Below are 25452 nucleotides of genomic sequence, written 5' to 3' on the forward strand. Positions count from 1 at the left end.
TTGCCGTTTCTTTATTAGGTTGCAGCGTACTCGCCCCAAGCGGGAGAGAAAAGAATACGACTACACTCCTTGAAGTTTGGGACAAGAACTAGTTTATTTGCCAAGAAAAACATGCTTCGAAAACGATAACACAAAGGGGCGTGTTGGCTGCGTATCTCCCGCGGCACGTAGGAGATAGCGTGAGTCATGTTGGCAGCGTATGCGCCATGCGCCGCTGGCGTACGTATTGGTATGCGCACACAAATAAAAATTATCACGATTCCCGGCATCAACGCCCGCTACAAGGGCTCCCCCTCTCGACCGCGGAGCAAGGAAAAAAACAAGCAAATGTGCGAGTTAGTCCAGGAGGTGAGCCGGTTTCACGCGGTCGAGTGAAACGACGTCCTCTCTGTCGCGAACACGAATGGTCAGTTTTGTGCGACCGCGACAGCACACGGAAGGGCCCGTCGTACGCAGGAGTCAACGGTGCTTTCACAGTGTCCCGTCGCGCGAGCACATGGGTTGCCACATTCATGTCTAGGAAGGAAAACAATCTTTGGTTGCGGCTGACGCGTGGCGCGTTGAATTGCAGGTGCTCCAACCAAGAATGTATGTAGCCTTTCCATATGTTTTGAAGGTGTCGGCGTAGGGCTTGGTTTCTCACCAAAGAATTCTCCCGGTAGTCGGATTGTAGAGCCGTACAGCATTTCTGCTGCACTGCATCCAAGGTCTCCTTTTATCGTGGTACGCAGGCCAGAAGAACGAGGGGGAGCTTCTCCACCCAGTGCTCTCTATCCAATTTGGTAGTTAAAGATGCCTTCAGTTGGCGGTGTACACGCTCCACCATTCCATTGCTCACTGGGTGTTAAGCCGTGGTGTACTGGAGCCGTGTGCCCAGAAGCCTTGCCAGTGGAGAGAATAGGTTGCTCTTGAATTGTCGGCAGCGGTCAGTCGTTATGCGCAGTGGGCGGCCATAGCGTGAAACCCATGTGGCCACAAACGCCTGTGCGACGGTCCCGGCTGCGATTTCCAGAATCGGCGTCGCCTCAGGCCACCGTGAGTAGCGGTCGACACATGTGAGCAGGTGTCTGTAACCCTGGGAAGGAGGAAGAGGTCCTACCAAGTCCAAGTGAACGTGGTCAAAATGACATTCTGGTGGCCGAAATGCTTGGGGTGCTGTGCGCATGTGACGAGTCACCTTGACTGCTTGGCATGTTCGGCACGTCTTCGCCCAGCGTAGGATGTCGGCTTTAATTCCTGGCAACACAAAGCGGTCCGTGACGAGCCTCTGCGTCACGCGGATTCCTGGGTGGCTGAGGTCGTGAAGGCTGTCAAACACTCCACGCCGAAACTGGACGGGGATGAAGGGTCTTGGAGCTTTCTGCGATGTGTCGCATGTGACCATAGTCGTTGTGTATGGTAGTGGGATCTCTGCGAGCACAAGTGACAGTGGATTCTGCCGCATCTCGGTTAGCTCTGGGTCTTCCCGCTGGGCGGCGGCTAATGCCTCAAAGTCTAAAACCCCTATATATAAAAAGTAGCGCCAACCACTTCCCTCCTCCTCCGTTCCACTGTCGCGCTCGGCACGGCCAGCGCGATCGAAGCGCGATAACGACAGTGGTGCCGCCTACGTCGGGCCTGCCGTGGCAGACGACAGATAACGCGCTACCAGAGGAAATTCGCGGAAAACTTCGATGGCGCCCTGCGGAGCAGTTTTGGAGGCTCGATTTTGCTTCGTCAGTCAGTAACTGGCCTTAATAATGCCCTTTTGGAAGTAGCAACGCGAAGATGCGAGACGGAGAAAATACCAAGTGTGCAGCAAGCGTTTGCGCACGCCGGATGGTAAGCAAAAAAAGCATTTTGCCCTCGCCTTGCTGGTTGCGGCAACTTAAGGCGCAGCAGCATGCCATCACAACGAAGTTCTTGTCCCTAACACGTTTGATCCGTTTGTGTGTACAGCACTTTCGTCGCACAGGCCCGAGAATGGTGGTCGGAGCGCGCTGGAAAGAAAAAAATATACAAAAGCGCAACCCCTGCTTACACGTGACACGGATTGGCCAATAGGGGAGCGGAGGTGGCTGGAGCGACAGAAGGCGGCGAGGAGGAAACGCCGGGGTGAGCGCGGTGGTGGCAAGATCTAAGAATGGCGCTACATTTTATATATAGGGGCTTTATCAAAGTCGACGGACGCGGAAACGGTGTCGATACGGGAGAGTGCGTCGGCTGTTTGATTTTCGGTCCCCGCTATGTAGCGGATGTCAGTGGAAAATTCGGAAATGAAAGAAAGTTGACGCAGTTCTCTTTCCGAATATGAAGAACTGTTGTTCTTGAACGCATATGTCAGCGGCTTGCGGTCCGTTAAAATATGGAAAGTGCGACCTTCGAGGAAGAAACGGAAATGCTTTATGGAGCAATAAATGACCAGCATCTCTCTTCCAAAGGTGCTGCAGCGCACTTCCGCCTGTTTCAGACGTTTCGAAAAGAAACCCATTGGTTTCCAGTCCTTGCTGTCGCATTGTTGCAACGCTGCTCCCACTGCCATCGTTGAAGCGTCAACCATGAGCCGCGTTGGCTAGTCGGAAAGCGGGTGCATCAGAAGCGTGTGCATCAGGCAAGCTGAGTTTTGGTGTCCTGGAAGGCTTTTTCGTGCTCCGCTCACCAGTGAAACTCGGGCGTTTTCTTGGAGTCTCGGCGCAGCAAGTCAGTTAGCGGCTGCAGAATGTGTGCACAGGATGGGATGAAGCACCTATGGAAGTTGATCAGCCTGAGAAATTCGCGCAAATTGTGCAAAGAGGTAGGCGTAGCAAATTCCCTAACTGCTTGTACCCGTGATTCGAGCGGCAAGATGCCTTGCTGGGTGATTTGATGACCTAGGAAATCTAGTGCTTCAAGACCAAACATGCACTTTTGAGGCTTCAAAACCAGACCGTGCTCGTCAAGACACTAGAAGAGGAGGCGTAGGTGATTTTCGTGCTCTTCTTGCGTTTTGCTGGCGATCAAAATGTCGTCTAAGTAGACGAAGACAAAGAGCAGTCCGCGAGTGACCTCATTCATGAAACGCTGCAACGTTTGTGCCGCGTTCTTCGGTCCGTATGGCATACGAACAAATTCAAAGAGGCCGAAAGGTGTTGTTAAGGCCGTCTTTGGGATGTCGCTCGGCTCTACTGGAATCTGGTGATAAGCGGACATCAGATCCAGCTTGGTGAAGATTATCGTTCCCGCGAGGTGAGCGCTGAAATCATGGATGTGCGGGAGGGGATATTGGTCTGCCGTTGTCACAGCATTGAGTGCCCGATAATCACCACAAGGCAGCCAGACACCAGGCTCTTGTTTTGGCACCATGTGCAGCGCAGAAGACCAGCTGCTGGAAGAAGGTCGAATAATGCCGAGCTGGAGCATGTGGTCGAGCTCACGGCGGGCGACTTCGTGTCTTTGTCAAGCGAGCCTCCTAGGTCTAGTGGGGACGGGCGGTCCGGTGGTGACAATGTGATGCGTCATCTTGTGCTTGATTGGCAGTTCGGTGTTCCGAGGTTTGGTGATTTCAGGGAATTCAGCCAGAATCTTTTGGAACTTTGACTGTGGGTTGAAAGTGCAAACGCCGCATGAGGACAGGTCAGACTTCAGTCCGAGAACAGCGAGCGAAGTGATGTTGTCCTTGAGACGACGATCGCGAACGCTAACGTCAAGATTGAAGTGGCTCAGAAAGTCCGCTCCCAGGATGGCAATCCTGACGTCGGCCACAACGAAGAGCCATCGATATGTGCGCCTGAGTCCGATGTCTATCGTCATTGACGGAACTCCATATGATGCAATAGCAGTGTTATTGACTGCAATTAGGCTGGCAATGGAGTTGCCGCGTCGGCGATGTTGAGCTGTTGCTGGTAGGATAGATAGCTCGGCTCCGGTATCGACAAGGAGGCGTGTGCCGGTGATGCGGTCGACAACGAAGAAGATGTGACTTGAGCTATGGCCGGTGTCGTACTCCGCCGTTAGCGACTGGCCGGTGCGTTTCCCGTCCACGAGAATGGTTGGGTGCAGCGAGTGGCTTCCTCTCTGAAACGGCGGTGGTACCAGCAGACGCTCTGCTCTGCCTCGCTTCAGTGGCCGCGGTGCTGCGGGCTTCGAGCACGGGACGACGAACGATGCCGTGCAGGACGGTGTTTGTTGGACAGGGCGAGGTTTTCGACTGCTGCAGCAAGTCGGTCAACTCTGTCCTCTAATCGACCTAACCAGTCTGCATGTTCGGACATTCCCGCTGCAGCAATAGGCATTTTTGATGGCTCGGTGCAGTCGGCGATGCGGTCGGCGAGCTGAGCCAGACGCTCGAGAACCACGTAGTCCGAGCCAGCGAGTATCATCCGTGTTGACTGTGGCAGTCTCTGCAAAAACAACTCGCGAAGCAATGTCTGTTGACGTTCCTCTGACGCTTGTTGGCCCAGCAGCTGACGCATTCGGTGGAGTAGTTGCGAGGGACGCTGGTCACCGAGCTCTTCGTGAGACAGGAGTTGTTGAAGCCTGCTCTGTTCGGACACCTCAAGACGTTTCAGGACGGTGCTCTTTAGTTCGTCGTAGGCCTTCTCCGATGGAGTGGAGGCGAGCACATTGTCTATGGCGTCAGCGATGTCAGGTAGCAGTGCTGCAACGACGTGAAGGTATTTCGACTCCTGTGATTTGATGCGGCGAAGCTGGAAGTGGGCCTCGACTTGGCTGAACCACACCCTGGGGTTTTTGGGCCAGAAATGAGCAAGCTTTAACTCCGAGGCGTTGATTGTGGATGAGCTTGATGTGCCTTCCTCGTCTGGCATGGCTGCTGTTTTTCCAAACGTCGCGGGTCACCACATTGTAGCATACTCGCCCCAAGCGGGAACGAAAAGAAGACGTCTATACTCCTTGAAGTTTGGGACGAGAAGTTGTTTATTTGCCAAGAAAAACATGCTTCGAAAACGATAACACAAAGGGGGGCGTTGGCTGCGTATCGCCCGCAGCACGCCAGAGATAACGTGAGTCATGTTGGCAGCGTATGCGCCGTGCGCCGCTGGCGTACGAATTGGTATGCGCACACAAATAAAGATTATCACGATCCCCGGCATCAACGCCCGCTACAAGGTCATTTGTTACTTGGGAGAGCTTACCTACTGGTTGCCTTGGAGCCTTACCTCCCATTTCAATTGCTGCTTCTGAGATCATCCTAGTTACGGTTTCATTCATTATCTCCATATTGTATTTATCTTCCTGTTCGAAAGCTGCATATTTGTTTGCGTGCACCAGCCTGAATTGGTCTGCTGTTATCCTTACGTCGTCTAGGTTGGCCTGTTTCTTCATGACTAACTTTATTCTTTCTCTGGATCTGGTTCTGGCGGGCATGTCTCGTGCACCTTTGTCATCACAGGCGTCCAGTGCACCTACAAAAGTCGTCATCTATGCGGTACAGGTCATCTCCAATATCGTAAGCACGCCAATGAAGGTGCCTCTGGAAAGGGAAACCAGGAATGACCTGTACTTAAGCGAGGTGAGCAAACGAACTTCAAAGCGTGCCGCCATCGATGGTGAACTCAAGCCTTTTTAACTAATTGTTGTAGAAGGAATATTAGTGAAGGGCTGCAAATTTGTTATACCCAAAACTATGACAGCAGAAATTCTTCAACGAAATTACGAAGGACACCTCGGACTGAATAAATGTAAAGCCAGAGCATGGGGATTGGTGTTCTCGCTTGGTCTTAGCCGTGCTATTGATGCGTTCGTTCGGGGTTGCCGTACTTGCCAAAAGTACGCCCACCCCGGACAGGCCATATCACCATGTGGGAATTGATCTTTTCCAGTTTGGGAGAGCTTCCTATGTCATAGTGTACGATGCCTGATGTGGAGAAGCTAAGGGGCACAACAGAAAAAGAAGTCATAGCCAAAATATCGGCTATTTTTTCAAGGTATGGCATCAGCGTTCAAGTGTGCACTGACAACGGGCCACTGTTTGGATAGCAAGAGTTCCGTCTGTTTGCGCAAAAATATGGCTTTCAGCACATCACGTCAAGAACGAAATTCGCGCCGCCTAATGGACTGGCAGAGAAGGGGGTTCAGATTGTTAAGCGCCTCCCAAAGAAGACTAATGACTCGCGCAGTGACTTTTACTTGCGTCTTTTAGCCTATCGTTCTTCTCCCCTAGAAGATGGCCGCTCTCCGGGCGAACTGCTGCAAGGCCGGCACCTTCGCACTACCCTGCCCAGGTACAGTGAGGATCCGGGAGTCCCAGTAGCAAAGCATCACCAGTCTTCGAATGGCAAGGTACTGCCGCCACTCAAAGAGGGAAGTTCGATTCGCATTCGAAATGGGGACAGGTCACGTCCAGCGACAGTAAACGAGAAAGCAGCTCCAAGGTCGTACATAGTGAAGACCGAGGACCAGCGGATGCTGAGGCGAAACAGGCAAAACCTGCTGCACACACCTGGAAACGATGACCTGAGCCCTCAGGAACAACCACATGGAGCCAGACACACCGTGATGGATCCCACGACTGTAATGCATGATTCAGACCATGCAGGTGCCAAATTTGTCTGGTCTACGAAAGTCAGCCAGGCAACATACGGCACCCACCGTGGTTGCTCAGTGGCTATGGTGTTGGGCTGCTGAGCATGAGGTCGCGGGATCGAATCCCGGCCACGGCGGCCGCATTTCGATGGGGGCGAAATGCGAAAACACCCGTGTACTTAGATTTAGGTGCACGTTAAAGACCCCCCGGTGGTCCAAATTTCCGGAATCCCCCACTACGGCGTGCCTCATAATCAGAACTGGTTTTGGCACGTAAAACCCTATAATTTTTTTCAGGCAACATACGGAACCTCGACGGTTGCATTAGGATAGCAACTTTCGCCAAGTTTCCTAGATTTTTTTATCAAGAAGAGAAGATGTAGCAGATTGAAGTTTATGAGTATCACTGTAAACGTCATACCTAGTCTTTGGTTCTCTTACTCCCTTCCCTTCTTTCTTATCGCTTCCTTTAAAACACTGGAAATAAACCACTCAGCATTCTTTGTTGGCGCAGCCTCTTGCTGTCATGACTGCCTGTTTTCTTTAGCAACGACACACACCTTGTGCAAAATGTGACTTCCTTGTTTTGTTTTCTAGACTGAATTGCACCATCAACTTTACACTGAAGCAACGACACCTCTGAGATGGCGGACTGCATGCAAAGACTGCAAGTGCGCGCAGGCGCCATGGACATTTTGTTACGACTGGTTGTGCAAAAAAGAATTGCCGTAGTCGAATGTGAAAACGTATATACAAATAAAACTGCAAATAAATATGGCTATATTTGGCTACAAATTTGTTTGCCCGTTGTTGTGTTTGGCTATATTTGCGCTACAATTTCTCGAGCTTTGGGCTACGCCGCCTCGTCCGACCTGGCAACACTGGAAGTTGTTTCCATAGAGCAACATATACAAGAATATGAGAGGACACCTCCATAGGACTATGCGGAACATTTGGGTTCGCAGCGCACCTAGTGGGTGTATGGAATCTACACAGACTCAGAGATTTGAACCGCAGGAAAGCTAATCTCGAAGGCAATCTTCTGGCATTTGGAAAAATTACACGGACTCCATGATTGCTTCCCTGCGAGTGCGCGTCCCCAAGGCTATATTTTGATTTTTTAACGCGTTGCGTGCATGCATCTAGTAGCTTCGTGTACGCTGTACCGCCACAGGAGCAAGCGCGCGATGCCACTGTGTGTTTACAGACATTTTAAATAAACATGACAAGTGTTGGAAGAGACAAAAACTTTATTTTCAAGTCATATTCTCAGTAAGCACGTGTACACTTTCTTTCGCAACGTTCGATGAACGCAAGCACAAAATGATGGGTGCACTGCACAATGCAAGACATGCCAATACAGCTGCCATATGTTGAGAATAAATTTCACAAAAGGAATAAATAGGCGATAGTATGAAAAACCCAAAAAAAACAGTAATACTGCAGAAGACAGCATTAGCATTAATGAGGAAAACAACGCTCGTCTTTTGAAGCCTAACCTTTCTTAATAAGTGGTAGTTTCGGGCTGCATAGCAAACTAGGAATGAACGCTGCTCACTACGGTTGTCAGCCAACCACGCTTTCTCCCTGTCCTGCCGTTGTTACTGCACCACGCAACACAGCAGTAATTCCCGTAGTATTTGACTCTGGACGCCATGACCTGCAAAAAAAAACGTATTGGTTATGTCTTCTCTCCCGCCTTAGCACAAATCTTCACCTACGCACTTCACATCGCCCTTTCGAGAAAAGCGTCACGTGCAATTGCCACAGTTAAAAAAATAGCAACCTTTGGTGCCATGCATGCGCTACTCAGGCAGGAGTGTTTATTCAGAATACGTCGTAGCCACAGCTTACAAACGTTCTTCTCAATTCGCAAGTTCTCTCTAATTGCGCTCGTAACAAAGGCTGCAAGCAATCTGCGAACGCCACCAAGAACGATCTTAAGCATAACTGCATTCTTTCACACAATTGCAGACACATGCATTGAATTCAGACACGTGTACCGGAGTGTGACGACTCACTTTCTTGCGCCAAGAAAGCGTTTTCTCGCAAACGTGCTGCGCAGCATTCCAAATTGCTGTTTCTTACTAAATGTGAAGCAATCCACGAACATCATGCGAGAAGTGAAGAACACAAAAAGCTCTCTGTGCCGATCAGCACAATGCGACAAATGTCAACTTACGGCTGAAGTGACAAACAAAAGCAATTTGCAAAGCAATGAAGAAAAAAGAACGCAATGAAGGCGTTCTTACCAAGCAGCAGGCAAGCAGACAGATGTTCAGGCAGACGAACCCAGTGAAGATCACGGAGACGTTATCGCACATCCTTTATCGCGTCGCCTTGCCTGATCACACCATGGCCGGTATTTTGAAGCGATGCGTTATGCTTCATTCTAAACTAGTCTTATCATCCACCACTCACGGCCGGCTGATCCCGTTGATAACGTCTACGTCTACAGCCACATAGACAAGTACACGTATAGTGCACTACAAAAGTTACTACAGTCGATAACTAGTACGTGCGTTCCCTTGGAGACAGGGAGTGTTGTATTGCCCTCTAGCGGGCGGCATGAAGCTGCGTAGCTGTGCCACTTTTAGGCTGGACTGGCCACTCTTGTAATCTGTATGTTACTCCATGGTGTTTCTGTGCGGCGCGCCCTTTCGGATAACGTGCAGAGCTGCTACCGACGCCGTCCGCGTTTCCCCGCATTCGCGCCGAACGCACGCGGTGTCCAGACTGCAGCCGATGCCTCTGGCGGCCGCTCGGCAGGTGTCGACCAGGGAATTGGACACTCGTCGAGTATCGTCGGTAGTAGTTGCCCCTCTTCTCGCCTCGCAACGTTTCAGTATAATATAGCTTCGTGTTGTCTATCTTTGTTTACTTGCGTTTACGCAATTGCATCACCTGAAACACACGCACATGTAACACTCGTAAAACTCGGTGTAGCAAACACACCTTCGCTGTTCGACCATCTTCACTGAGTGGAAGGGAGGTATAATGTTTTGTATTTTTCGTGTTCTGAGGGGCCTGTCTAAAAATTGGTTTAGCGTAAGGAATCCGCACTGCCTATAAATATATATAAAGAAGATCAGAATACTTTGTTCGTGCTTGTGCTTTGTGTCATGCGTCATTCCTTGGTATCGTTTTGCTGCACAAAGAATAGCGGATGTGTAGTACAAGACCATAAACTCACCAGTAGCGAAGCATAATTACTAATCATTAAGCAGGTTGCCGAATGCTCTGGGATGGTGATGCAGAAATGTTAACTAATTTCGTGGCGCTAAGGGCTGGTATTTTGTCCATCATCGCGCATTAACAACTGCTTAAATGCAAATGACGAGCACATGAGGGAAACAGCCACAAATACCACCCTGAAAATATTATCCTGAAAAGTTCGCTATAGTTGTGTTAGTGAAATAAATAAAAATAAAAAATTATGCGGATCCCACGCAGTGTGGGAATAGATGTGTGTGAAGGTTTCTGTGCCGTTTGCTTTCATTCACCTTAATTAGCGGTGATGTCGATGGCACATGTTAAATTGCTTCAGCGTTTAGTGCAATGCGAGATAGTTAAGTCGATGTTAAACGTTACCTTCCGTGCAGAACTGGTGTTTGTCGGCGTAGTACAGAGAACAGACTGCGAGACGTGTTTGCTTGTGGCATTTTGCGCCTTTGTTCATAGACTCCGAGAAGGTTGGCATTGTCATTGCCTCACACGGCGCACTGCATCGTGTCAGCAGCGTTTAACTTTAATTGAATTATGCGGCTGCACGTGCCAAATTCACAATCTTATTATGAGGCACGCCGTAGTGGCGGACCCCGGATTAATTTTGACTCCCCAGGGTTCTCTAACATGCGCTTAAATCTACGTACATGAGCGTTTTTGTATTTTGCCTTTGTCGAATGCGGCTGCGCGGTCGGGATCGAACCGGCAACCTCGGTCCATGCTATAGCCACAAGGTTACCGCGGCGGTCCCAGAAGTGTTGATTTACGAGTGACCACTTTCATAGTGTCGCCTAGACTAACAGGTGCTTAATTGCGGCTTTGCGTCTGCGCGCCGTCCGTCCGTTGTCTGCTTGACAAATCTGCATGGTTTTTATTTTATTGCGATAGCAAGTATATGCACGCTTCAAGCAGATTTCTGCCGTCATCGTCGCCGTCGCCGTGAGATTTCGTATAAAGTCCAAAGGTGATAAAATCGTCGCCGCGCGCCGTATGTGCGAGTGAAAGCGGGCGTGGGACGCGCGCTATACGGAGAGCGAACGCACGGCGGAAAGCAAACGACTTCCGTGGCGCGAAAGGCCGTGGTAGTATGGAAGGGAGGGAGGGAGGGAGGGGGGGGTGACGCTTTGCTGTGGCACCAAATGCGTATCTTGCAACCGGGCGCAAAGGGAACTCAGGGTTGCCAGGTCATCGCGAGAAAAAGTAGCAGAAAATTTTTGAAAAGAAACCAAGAACGTCGCCAACTGCGGCAAAATCTTTAAATGGTAGCCAAAAAAGTAGCCACGGTGCAACAAACCAGCAATTGGCATTTTTTATGCGAAAATAACGAAGAAAAAGCTAGAAAGACCTGTAGTTTGCAGTTGCACTGATGGCAAACAAAAATAACAGAACAAAGCAAATGTTATCACACATTATACTATTATAATTCACCATAATGACCAGCTGACGTTCTTTGATAAATTCTGCCGCACGCTTGCGTGTTTTATCATAGCCGAAGCGGTGTCGCCAGTTTCAGTACAATAAACTCGTTGCACGCCGTTCTTGCACCACTATGACTTCGCTTCAAGCGTTCCCGTGCAAACTCTATGACGTCACAGACGTTCTACTCTCCCTGGTACGCAGTCGCATAGTCACATAGACATTGACACGTACAATGTTATAATTTCCATGACGCGTTTTAGGTTGTTGCAGTCGTTTCTGGCGCCCACAATCATGGTCTTCGGGGTTATCATAGTGGTAACCGTCGCTGTGGGTGATAGTAGCAAACTACCTATTGCTTCCGTCCTACGAAGGAAGCAAAAGCATTGCCTTTAAAGCGGCTTAATTCCTGTTACTCAGAGGAAGCTGTTTGGGCAAGTTCAATTATCCGTCCATGACAGTCACGGGATGCCCGATGCATTCATTTCAGCCAACAAGCGTTGCGTATGAAGAATCTCAGGCAGCCCTGGATAGCCCAGGACGACAAGTCGAAGAGGCCCACTGTCCAAATGGCGGCTATCGTGCATTTTCAGCTCCTGAATTCACTTCCGGAGCTTGCAAGAGACAATAGCATGGTATTCAAGGTCTGGCGTTTGGAGCCGTCGCTCCGAGGGGGCCGTCGGGGGGAGTGCGATTCGGACTCTGCATATACAAAATACCACCGCCAAAAGTAGCCAGACACTATCCAAGTCGCCAAGCGCGATTTTCGGTCACCAAGAATTTCTAGAAATAGCCAATTTGGCGAGAAATCGCCAAACCTTGATGCGGCCCAATCTGTCGCAGTGCCGCCACAGTATTTTTCCACGTCGGGATCCTCACTGAAAAGCATACCCCCCCCCCCCCCCCCCCCCGGCCGCTCAACCCACTCAACAGTATTCTAGCTAGTACACTATAGCCGAAGCGCAGCCACGACCGGTCGTGAGCGCAGCGCATGAATGGAGTAAATGAAGAAAGAAAGCTTCTTGTTACTCCATGGTGCAGCGTAATGCGCTGCTGCTAGGCGGCTGGTTAAGAACATGCGTGCAATCATGGATGTGACGCAGTGCCATATTTCTGACGCGTGACTAATTATCTTATCTTACCAGTCATCGTTCTGCCAATTCGCCTTTGAAGAATCAACAAGTCACCAACGTGTTTACACCGAGCTGAAAGCATTAATTACATTGATTTAGGCAAGGAATACAATCGAATCCTTTCGTTTGAGGCGACTTCGGTCTTTCTGAACTTTTAGATTTCAAACAGCGCAAAATACAAAGGAAGAAGAAAAGGGAAGTACACAGGAGTAGCACTGCTAGCTTCCAGCTGCGCCGGGGCAACAGGTTTTTCAGAGTCGAGACGCGCGAGGGTCTCTCGCTGCACGTTACATGCACACCACCAGAAAGTCCGAACCCGGCCCGGGCCCGCGTCAAAATACCCGATCCCGGCCCGGGCCTGGGTCAAAAAACACATGCCGTGTCCGAGCCCGGCCTGGGCCCTTGAAAAATGTGCCCTACCCGGCCCGGCCTGGCCCACGGGACCGGCCGGGCCCGTGCTTTCGGGTAAGCCCGAGCACGTGCAGTGCTCTACCCTGCATACACTATATACACAATATACATATATAGGCTCCCGTATAGAGCATAGCGCCACAATTGCCCATAGTAATTGTAGGAAACGCAATGTACTCGCAAGTTTGGTTTCTTGCCGCCGCAATAATAAGGGCTCCAGGGTAATTTTTGCCAAGAAAGTTTAATACAAAAATTCTGGAGTGGAGATGATTTCCTAAAGGTGAAGTCGTCTGCCGCCATCTTTCTAGAGGGATCTATTTGCGTTAGCACGTTACGGGTTATGCACGAAGCGATTTTTTCTCGCTTCAAGCGGTTTTCCAGCCAATGTTCCCGTAGAGGTACTTTTCCATGTGTCTGTTTTTGTCACTGATATTGAATTGAATTTGGCACTCGTTTGAACTTCAATAATATTACTGCTCAGTAAATTCCAAAGATTTCGCCCGGAACATCAAGCTTTCATTGTGGAATTAGTCTAGAAATTTATTATGCCAGATCAATGTAATCATACTGCAACTGTTCTCCATATAGTTCAGCAAACTTTCAACGCTCAAGTAGGGGCAAACGCTGGCTTCCCCTCTGCTGCTAAGAATCTGTCGGGGCTCGCACCAAAGGCTGGCACTCAATAATTTTTAATGCGAAAGCATTACATGTCCCATGAGGCCGAAAACTGGCGTTGTTGTCCGCAGCGAGTGGTACCGGAAATGGCCGACGGCGCAAAGAGTAAAAACACGTCAAAGAATGTTCGGATTGACGTCAAATGTCTCAGGGGGGTTCCTGTCCCGAGAGTAAATTAGTAGCTTCGATCTGAAAATTTGGTAAATTTTGGTGTGGTGATGATGATGATGATGATGATGATTTATTGGCATCCCCTTTGAAACGGGGCGGCGACAAATAGTCACCTAGCCTGCTTGATTTAATCAGGTATACTATACATGTTCTTTATCTTGCATTTTTGTATACCTATCATTATTTTTCTTTTTCAAAAATTTACCTTGTACCGCTGCCCATGATTTTAAGAGATCAGGTCGTATCCATCTTTTCCCTACTTTTTTTCCACCAGTACTCTAATCGTCTCTTGCTGATCTCTACGGCTGATCTGTTTATGTTTCCTTCCACTTTAAACCCAAGCGCTTCTGGGAGTTGCACGTTACCTACGGTTCTCGCTGGGTGGATCCCGTCGCATTCCATTAGGATGTGCTGAGTGGTCTCTGGATCTTTACTGCAGCATACACATGTCTCATCTAATTCCGAATATTTGTTCCGATATGTTTTCGTCCTTAGGCAACCGGCTCGAGCCTCAAATAGCAAGGCACTGCCCTTTGTGTTATCGTACAGATTTTCCCTTCCAATTTCTTTCTTCTCATTCTTGTAAATCTCCATTGTCCTTTTCGTTTCCATTCTTTGCATCCAATTCGCGGTCTCTATTTCTCTCACTTTCTTTCTTATGACCCCTGGTTGTCTATTTACAGTTTCGATTATCCTGTACTTGGTTGCCAACTTCCTTGACCTCTTCCTCCATTCTGTTCGAACCAGTGCCACCTGGTGCGAGACGAGCACGCTTCCCCGAAGCCAAGGCGGCTCCACGTTTCTGGTTGACTGGATATGTGCCTAGTGCATGCATCATTGCATACGTCACGTCGCAGCCACTGACTAATGGTGTGGCCTAGTGCGTGCGTCATTGGGCACGTGACGTCGCAGCCAATGGGAAGGATGTGGCGCCGCGTCATGAGTGTATAAAATTCGCAGGGTCTCTTATGTTACCCCTAAGACGACTTGAAGCTGAAAGCCCAAGTGCAGATGCATTAAAGGGACCCTGAAACGATTTTGACGATTTTGTACAAACGTACTGAGTCGTTAGAGTAGGTCCTTCTGATCATTAATTGACGCAGCTAAGCGCTCGACGTAAAGTGTGTAATTTATTATAAGGTTTTCAAAATGTACATCGCTACCGATTGCAGCACGCCAAGCGGCTGAGTTTTGTGCCCAGATGACGCAGTTTGCCCAGAATACGTCACTGGGCCAGCTATCCGATTGGCTGCGCAGGGCGCGTCATCGATAATTTTTCCAACAACATGGTGAACAAATGTTTTTCGTAATAGGTTTAGATGTTAGTTAATTTGTTTCTATAGAAAGAAAGTAACAGAAAGAGAATGCACAAGGACATGTATCACTACACAAAAAGCACTTTCGGCTCACAGCAAGTGTCGTCTGCTTGTGTTACAACGTGCTCCGTGTTGACGAGAGCTGCGCGGTCAGTGTTGCTCTTGTTCTTTCTTTTCGCAAGCACCATGGTTCGCCCTTGCGTTGTGGGCTGCAAACGTAGCGATCGGCGACATGTCAAGCTGCGACATCGTGCCCCGCTGCAAGGCAGCAAACGAGCGGAGTGGCTGCAGCGCATCGGACTTACGGTATCCAAACCAATCCAAACAGCGCCAGCATCTACGCGTTTGCGGCCGTCGCTTCACGTCGAAGGTTTGCCACAATAGAGTTTAGCGTATCGGGTATTCAAATAAACGCAAGCGCAAGTGTACTGGCCGCTTTACCACGTTTTACGTGATGAACGGAGGTTCAAACATGAACTGCTTGCACCGTGCAGCCACCTGGCGGCACAAAGCTAAACCAAACACACAGCGAATATAGCAGTAATCAAGTTTTTTTTATACTTTGCTGCTGGCTCAAATTTTTGGCAGGAGCATAATCTTTAACACGATGTCTTGTTTGAAATGTTTTGCACTTGGTTACAGGAATATTAGCTCTGTTTTTGGCTGGTTAAGCTGTGCACCACCAGATGGCTGGACCGCGCATGCCGATCAGGCCGCTCACGTACGTCTACGAAGCTCCTTCATCACAGCGGTATGGAGGGGCTTTAGTTTACGCCTCTGGCTATCCGTCAAAACACCCAGCTCGCCTGTGGTTACCGGAATACTGGACACGCTCGGCGCTGCGACAGAACACTCGCAACGCACGCTGCTTGATCGCTCTGGCTGGGGATCGACGGCCGGGCGGCTAGCGGAGAGGTTGGCGAGCCTTCGCGCGCTGGCTCCAAGACAACCGGAAATAGATGGCAACGTACGTCACAACATGACGTAAAGCCAGTGCAGGCGGAGCTTAGCCCCGATCACTCGGTGAGCGAGTTGAGGAGGAAATGCATGGCTAAGGAGGAGGGTAACTTGTAATCGTCCGTAGCTCTCTTGATATGAGACGCTTCATTTAAATTGTAAAATGTTTTACTGTAGCTGCACCCTACGCGTCTACAAAATTTGTCCGAAGCGTTTCAGGGACCCTTTAAAGAAGGGCAGATGGCACACACATCCCCTTTAATTCGCTTAGTCTACTTCGCTTAGTCATTCCTCTTAATTAGTTTTGCTATTCTTCTTAATTCGCTTACTCATCCTCTAAATTAGATTAGCCTAATTCGTTTCGCCATCCTCTTAATTCGCTTAGTCATTCTAATAAATCGCTTAGTCATCAATCTTAATTCTATTGTCTTTAACTTGCCTGAGTCATCCACATAATTTGCTTAGACATCCACTTAATTTGCTTTTTATTAATTATGAGGTTGTACGTGCCAAAACCACGATCTGATTATAAGGCACGCCGTAGTGGGGGACTCCGGTATAATTTGAACCATTTGGGGTTCTTTAACGTGCACCTAAATCTAAGTACACGGGTGTATTCGCATTTCGCCCCCATCGAAATGCGGCCGCCGTGGCCGGGATTCGATCCCGCGACCTTGTATTCAGCAGCCAAACACCATAGCCGCTAAACAACCACGGTGCGTTTAATTCGCTTTATCATACATCTGAATTCGCTTTTTCATCCATCTTGCTTCCTTACGGAGGTATGAGCCATTGACGATGATAGTTTTTGTACCCTTCGTTTCGTCGACGCGTTTTCGCTTAGGTACTTTGAAGGTTGACTGAACGATGAGAGATATAAGGCTTTCGCCTTAAAATAAAACGCATTAATGTCCACTTCAGCGCCGCGGTGCGGTCTTTTGAGTTATGAACTCATCGCGGGCACGCGAGCGCGTTGAGAGGCGTTTTGATTTGTCCCATGGAGGAAGGAAACCCAGGAGAGGCCCTGGCCAGAACAGACGTATTGGAGAAGGTGTGGCGGAAGTCAAGTGCTGTTTTTCGCAAAGGAGCACTGGGACGGGTACCCCAGAACGATAGTAGAAAAATAACGTAACAAGCCGAAATCCCCCTCCTCAAAAAAAAAAAAAGGAAAATCGTTGCGAAGGTTGTTAAACATGCTTCACCACGTGTCAGAACGTTTACCAGAGAGCGGCGATCCTGAGTAAGACTTTGGTGTAGTGGTACCAGATGTGCCTCCAACGCAACAAGTGTGCCTTCGACGTACTTTTCAATGCGAAAGCAGTATATGTCCCATTACGCCCAAATCCTTCATAGTCGGTGTGACCGAAAGATGGTACCAAAATTGGTGTTGTTTAGCTTTGGTTAACCCTTGTTGATAGCGAAAGCTTTACTGTTCTGGCTAGGCCCATGTCGAGCTGTGGCCGAGGTGTGGTTTCGCAATGATATAGAGACATGTTTGCAATGAATACAGTGTGTATTCATAACTTTTGATGCCTATATGAACACACTGCGGTGATCAGTAAAGTAGTGAGACTTGGTTGCAACTCGCAGCCGGGTCCAACTCTACTCGGGAAACGGCGGCAACAGACAGTTTTAGTTTCGCGTTTAAACGCATTACGTACGTAAAAAATAGCGTTGTCATCACTGCGCATGCTCTGAACGTTATTCGGTTACTGCGGTTTACGTGCGCTATGATAACGTACGTTATTTGGCGAGATTAACGTTCGTAATGTTTACGGACGCAAAAGAAATCGCTGGCGCTGCCATAGTAAGGCGATTTTCTTCTTGGAAAACAGCTTACAAAATGGAGGCTGTACCAGCAACAGGTGTGACATGCTTTCGCTTCACCGAGAAAGACGATTTAGCTCTTCTCCGTGAAGTGAATGCTTCCAACTACCTTCAAAATCCATCAAAATGGCAAGAGACTGCGAAAGACATGGAACTTGCGACGAAGAAGGTGTTCAGCGGAAGAACCCTGCGTGAGAGATCCAATCTTCTGCTAGCGCATTTCGCCAAGAACGACCGAGCATGAAAGTAAGTTGGCAGCCTCGACTCTGCAGAATGTAAACACACAAACAAAAAAAGCAATAAAGTTACGGTGTCTAGATGGGTAGGTGTGCCGACCAGCCCGTCTGGAGTGCAGTCCGCGTCATGACGCAAAATTGGCGCTGCGGTCAGTATAACGGTTCCGCAGCGCGCGTCGTTGCTACAAGTGGCAGATGGTGAGCAAAAAATAAACCCCGTATTGGAATAGTAGTATGTCGTCTGTTCGTGTCAGCTTGAAAGATGAGTAGCTCCGAGTCCCTCTTATTGTTTGAAAGTTCCTAAGATACGTGAAATGTGGAACATCATTTTGTTCGACACACTTGAAATGACGCTGTAGTGGCGACCGAAGAAGTCTTGTAAGTCGCTCAGGCGGTTCGGGTAGGCCAGGCGACACAAGCACATGCACAGGGCTTTCTGGGCAGACACTCTCCCTCCTTGAGCGCTTGTCACGTAATCCGGCACTTGCAACGCTTTCACAAGAACAGGGAAGTCTTGTTTTTCAAACCGGAATTGGCGACGGAACGTGTGGTTTGGAATGTCATCAATGTTGAGGAGCCCATTCCTGGCTGCATACAACCTGGGTCTTGGTTGGTGCTCGCGCATCGTAATTGCTTCAATGTCGTGCCAGCTTAGGTAAGCCAAGCAAAAAGGGTCCCAAAGAACACTTAGGCGCTCCATGAGTTTGTGAACAGGAACAGGACGTGCGACGCAGAACCTGCTGTTGAATCGTTTTCGCGAATGTTCTCGCGCACACATAAACAGATTGGCCACTTCCACGGCTACATGTGACTCGCTTGTAGCCAAGACAGAAATTGATTGTTGATTTAGGCAAGAGATGGCGCTACGTCCGCTTACATTTTATATTACGTTTACGTTCTCGAACGTTTAACTAAAAGTCCTTAAGCGACGCACACCCTAACGTCCCGTAATGTGTTTGCGTTTAGCGTATGTAAGTCGAGAAACGCTAAACTAAAACTGTCTAATATAAACCGACGTAGCGTGAACGCGCGCACACATTAAGTCACATTGACGAGAACAACAGCGGCTATAGATAGTTCGACCGACGGTTCGACGTACTGGGTGGTGGTGAAAACATTTATTTGGCTATGGAAAGACAGGAGGTATGTTGGACCAGCCCGTAAGGGACTGGTCCTGACAAATACTGGGTGGAGGTCCCTAGCTCGGGACCCCAGTGGCGGTAGCCGGCGCCCGTGCGCGCCCAACTAGGCTTGTTGGGCCTGTAAGTCGTGGCAGCCGAGCAGGGTCGCCTCCCAGTCCTCCAGGGTTGGGTTGGGGATGGGAGGGATGGCCGGGATGGAGGGGCAGGCCCACACCATCTGATAGGTGTCCGAAGACACCACACCACAGTGTGGGCAGTTGCCACTAAAGGAGGGGTCAAAATGCTTTAGAACTGCCGGGCACAGGAAAGTATTCGTTAGAAGGCGGAGAAAGAGCCGCTCATCGTCCTTCCTAAGGCCTTTAAATGAAAGGGGGTAAAGGCGGTGACTGTCTTGATAGTATATTGTAATATCTTTAAAGGTATAGGCCGGATTAAAATCTATTTCCTGATCGGGTGGGGAGGTGAAAACAGCTCGGTGAGAGAGCGCGCGGGCGGCTGCGTCTGCTGCCTCGTTTCCTGCTAACCCCTGATGAGCAGGGCACCATATAAGGTAATTGTGTGCGGGGTCCGTATCCCGTATGCAATTTCGGTAGATATGATAGGCTAAGAAGTGGGTCCAGCCTTGTTCGACGTTCGGACAGGCCCCTCGCGAGTCGGTGATTATTTATTTCGAATCGGAATGTGAGGCCGCGAGAGCGATGGCGACTTCTTCCGCGTGTGTTGCATTGCGGGCTCTAAAGGTGAGGCCATTAATTGTGTTGCTGTTGTGAACTACCGCCGCCGTGCACCATCCCCCGTGGTGACGACCGGAGGCGTCCACGTAGTAGACACCTATTTTGTTGCCATAACGTCACCGCCAACGTAACCGGAGGCGCGGCCAATGCGCTCCGACGCGCCCAGCGTCTACGTAACCGGACACGCGACCAATGCGCTCCGACGCGCCCGGCGTCTGATGACGCTCGCGCGCACGCACGCACGCACGCACGCACGCACACACACACACACACACACCGATAACGTCGGACTATAAACGGACTTAATGCTCCCTTGTGGTTTGACCTCTAGCTCTCAAGGTGAAAACTGTTGAATCGCCGATGGCTGCCCGGGGAACCGTAATGAAGCTTTCGCTTTAAAAATGGCCCACGGTGGAAAGAGTAAGAAAAGTCAAAAATCCTCGGATTGACGTCAAATTTCTCAGGGTGGTTCCTGTAAACAAGGCCAATTAATGACTTTGAAAACAAAATTTCGTAAATTTTGATCTGGGTGGGAATCGAACCCGGGCCTTCTGCGTGCGAGAGGATCAATCTTCCCGGACGTCACGGCGGCTCCTCGGTATTCTGGCTGACAAATAGTGTAGCCTAGTGCGTGCGTTGTTGGGAACCTGACGGCGCAGGCAATGAGGAGGCGGTAGCGCCACGCCATAAGGGGATAAAATGAGCGCATTCATGACATTCCGAGGTTTGCAAACGGTATAATACTTTGGCATTCCGACACGTATGCAGTTTTAAGTGCATTTACCGAATCGTTCTCTTCTTTACACTCCTCTATGTTTTCTTTTTATTATGCAATATAGAAAACGTTATAAATAGCCCATTTCCCCTCATTCATAAATCAGCGGCAGCGCTTACTTTTTTCTGCTAACGGCTGCACAGAAATTCTACTAGCATAACATAAATGCAATCGCAAACGCATGTATTACTAAATATTTACATGTTATCAGCTGTTTACAAAACCGAAATATTATCGGAAACAGCTACTTTGTAGTTTTTACATGGCATATAGACTTGCAGCAATGCGGCGAACACCCGGTGCGTCATCCGTCTCTTTTTGTTTGTTTTTTAGCGTGCAGCCCCGTATCCGTCGACCACGCGCGGGTAGTCTTTAAATTTTGCTCCATGTAGCCCAGGCTTAGGTAAATAAACTGCGTAGAAAAGAGACGCGGGAACGCACTCGTTTCAAATCGACCGGATGTAGACAACACTTGCGTCACCGCTTGGAGGAGGCGGGACATGGCGATGGCCGCACGGCTTAAAAGTTGAGGGGGAACATCGCGGCTTAATGCGAGGGTAATGTTTAACCAACCGTATCGGTGTTAATATTGGCAGGATGTAGCGTAAGGGCACAACCGCAAAGAAGAGACCCGCTGATCACGTCACAGGCGCTACTGCCAACTTTATTGGAAGGCTTTGAACTACACTATAAGGCTTTTAGGTTTATAAGGTTTTATTGAATTCTTATAAAGCTCCTGATGGCAGATGGCACAATTGTAGTCCTTGAGCAGGATTAGTCAAAGACGGGGACACTACTAGCATGAGAAATCGAAACGCATATTCAATTAATTAACAAGAATGCGATGATTAACTTCCTAATTATTACTTTACGGCACATATTGCACTGTACGCATTGTATCCGGTGAGCTTGCAAGACGTGTTATGGATTTCCAGAAGGACACCAGATTCTAGATAGTATTTCCCAAAGTGTGGGACGAAATGCATGGGCGTTCCTGTTACTTTTGTGCTTCAATGCATAAAAGAGCGTTTTGTTAAAAACGTAAGTGGAACAACAGTGCATTTTTACGGCTAGTTTGAAGGCGCATATCTCCAACCAGGCGTCATTCTGTAAGTTCATTTCATGTGGATACGCCTGGCAAACTCACCGGCTACGAGTAGTCGACGGCAATATTTGCCGTAAAGTAAATAATTCAGAAGTTAGTTAATTTTCTGAATTATTAGAAAACGTGTTTCCATTTCTCGTGCAATTGATGTCCGCCTTTCTGCATAATCCAACCCAAGGACTAGATTTATGTTATCTGCAACAGGCTATTTTTAAAAATTTTCAGAAACTTAATGATCATCATTCTTGTCCAAAAAGGAGAAATGTTTCTTCAACTGCGAGGTTTTCTTTTTTTTTTCTGAGAAACGCGTACCGGTTTCCTTGGCAGCTTCAAGCTACAATTTGGGTGGATGTCAATTTTTCCCTTTCGTGTACTTTCCCCCCTTTGGCAAGAGTGACTTGCCACTGTATATTATTCGTTGAATAAGCTCGTTTTCTTTTTTTCTATTTCCTCGTTTTGTTTTAACGGCAGTGGCGGAATGCCTGCAGGGGAAGCTAAAACCAGGAGGAGGCGGAAGAAACAATGTTATTTTGTTAATTTGGCTTAGTTAGGGGTGGCTTCCAGGTGATGCATTACAGCCGTAGGCGCCGACTACTGGGGGGGGGCTCCGGGGCTCGAGCCCCCCCCCCCCCCTCGGCGATCCGTAGGCTACACTCCCCCCCCCCCCCCAACCCCGCCCCTGACATGTCATTACCGGAGTTCTGTTACCCACATGATTTGAGGGTTCTCTTGCGTTTCCTCCACATTTTCACTTTTGTTGTGGCTAAACGCTTGCGGCACTACTGTCGGCGTAGACGTGCGCGGCTTTTAATTTATACTTTCGCTTTATTTCGGCAAATCCTGAGAATAGGAGGACAAGCGCATTAGAAGCACCACCGGCGGCTATCTCATTCGCGTTTCCTCAGTTTAATTGTTTTTTTAATTTCCGCTGAGAACACCACGCACAGACACACTACACTTAAATATATACAAAGGACAAAGTTTATTATATTTATTAACGAGAAGGAGGTAGTCAACTAAATGGATAGCCTATAACTAGAGAATGAATATGTTGATGTATGTTCACCTCACTTCAAATTACTTTGCGTGCTTTTTTGACCGTGAAAAAAAAAACCTGCAGACTTCAGTGACCCCTTCGGCAGAGTCTTCTATCAACGGCGTGTGAAAAGCTCGTCAGTGATATGTGTCTCAATATTAATTCCCTTTCCAGTAGGCAATGCTAACGACTGGCGACAAAATAAAAGAAAAAGAAAGCTCTTCTAATTACTTACAACATTTTACGCATTAGGGATGGAAACATCGCCTCTTGCATGCAGAGGCCATAAATACGGGGTGTTTCAGCAAACACTTTCAAAAAGTTTTTAAAGGTTGCCTGTGGCAGATAGCACAATTCTAGTTCATGAGCTGGTCTACTGGAAGAGGTGGACATTACTTGCACAAAAAATTAAAATGCATAATCGACTAATTAAAAATCACCAATTATGTTTTTAACAGATTAACTTATGGCCCGTGTTGCAATTTACAAATTCTAACCGTGGAATTTGCAAGGCGGAGGCACTAGGAACTAATTTTCAGGATGGCACCAGTTTCGAGGTAAAAATTCCCGCGTACATTGCGGAGAAATGCATTGGCGTTCCAGTTACTTTTGCGCTTAGCCGCCGTGGTTGTTTAGTACCTATGGTGTTGGACTGCTAAGCATGAGGTCGTAGGATCAAATCACGGCCACGGCGGATGCATTTCGATGGGGGCTAAATGCTATAATTATTCCAGAGTCCTCCGCTACGGTGTGCCTCATAATCAGATCGTGGTTTTGGCACGTAAAATCCCATATTTTGTTCTTTTCGTACTTTTGTGCTTTGATGCATAAAACGACGTTTTGTTGAGAAAGTGACTGGCACACCAATGTATTTCTCCGCAAAGTTAGAGAATTAATATCTCGACACTGGTGTCAGCCTGAGATTTAGTTCAAAGTGGATCCGCAATCCACGGCTAGAATTTGTAAATTGCAACATGGGCCATAAGGTAATTAGCTAAAATCCTAATTGGTTAATTTTGTTAATTATTCGATTATGCTTTTCAATTTTTTGTGCAAGTAATGCCCGCCCCCTAGAGTAGGCGAGCTCATGAACTAGAATTGTACTATCTGCCTCAGGCCACCTTTCAAATTTTGGAAACTGTTCGTTGAAACACCTTGCATATAGAATTCCGTCAGTAAGCGAAATGATGTCAAGCCGGATTCACTCAATATTAGAATAAATAGAAGTCTACGAGTCATGCGAAGCAGCGCTTATACTCGGACTCGAAGTACTAAAAAAATAAAAAAAGAGTGCAGTTTGGCCGGGAAGGCGAAGCAGTATTAGTGATAGTGAAGTAGAAGGCAATTACACGAAGGAAGATTCTTAACGTGTAAATCCGTGTAAGGATCGCACCCGTGTAAGGGCCGCACCCATAACTTGACAGCCGATATTAAAAAAAAATACCTACAACCGAGAAGAAATCGCGTTCCGTGCGCTGATTCTGATCGCGCTCAACAGCGAATTGTTGCGCGCAGCGTACTTTCGTGCATCGCCACTGGATGTCGAGAGGAGGCAATCGCAGAGGTTTACGGCGAATTTCATACTCGTAGTTGGAAAGAGGTGGTCAAATGGCCCGGTCCCATCAAAGGCTCGTCAAAATAGCGACTGAAAAGTGTGGCCCTTACACGAGTCTATACGTTAGTTATAGTGGCCATATAAATTGCAGTAAACATTCACCTAAAATTAAAATAGTAAGCATAGGGGACATAGTGGATATAGTAAGCACGGACCATGTAAACCTGTAAATACCTCACTGGATGAACTCGAGCACTCGCTTTCAGAACGCAAGCATTGTGAAGAACGCTGGCAGCGGAGGCAAACAGTTCGTATAGCCGCACCATTCACCGCAACTCTGAAAATTAGATTCATCATCATTATGTGCCTATTTTATGCCCACTACTGACGACCTCTGTGAGTGATCTGCGATGACCTCTGTTTCTTAACTCTGCAACACTAGGGGCGCAGAAAGACAGCCCGGCAAGGAAGACAGCTCGCATGAAGTTAGCAGCCATCCCTGCTCGCCCTTTATCATTGCACCCACCAATGATTACCAACAATTAGATATGGCCCGCGGGCCGCATAAGCGTCAGCCGCGCACAATCATTCACAGTTACGGCAGGACTAGAGGAGAAGACACGATCTCTCCTTCCAATTCGCGTTTGACTACGTGACCTACAACTAAGCCGAATATTGAGTGCGTGGGAAATAATGCCCATCAAGCCGCCATCCTTTTCGGCTCACTGTTACGTGCATTTACCCGCACCCACAAGGTAGCGGTCGCTCATGTATATGGCTTTTGGATTTAATGCGGAACATCACGGCGACGACGACCGCGACAATTTGCCTGAATTGTAAATATAAGTGCTTTCGCCATAAAGCTAGAAATATACAATTATTAGCAGAGGGTACATATATATATATATATATATATATATATATATATATATATATATATATATATATATACAGGGTGTTTCAGCGAACACTTTCAAAAATCCTTAAAGGTTGCCTGTGGCAGATAGCACAATTGTAGTTCATGAGCTGGTCTACTCGAAGAGGCGGACATCAGTTGCACAAGAAATTGAAATGCATAATCAACTAATCAACAAAAATTCACTAATTAAGTTTTTAACTAAAAACCTGACGTCCCATATTGCAATTTACAAATTGTAGCCGTGGAGTTCGCAAGGCGGATCCACTTGGAACGAATTCTCTGGATGACACCTGTTTCGAAATATTAATTCCCAAACTT

The sequence above is a fragment of the Dermacentor silvarum genome, chromosome 5 (genome assembly GCF_013339745.2).
Source record: "Dermacentor silvarum isolate Dsil-2018 chromosome 5, BIME_Dsil_1.4, whole genome shotgun sequence".
NCBI lineage: Eukaryota > Metazoa > Arthropoda > Arachnida > Ixodida > Ixodidae > Dermacentor > Dermacentor silvarum.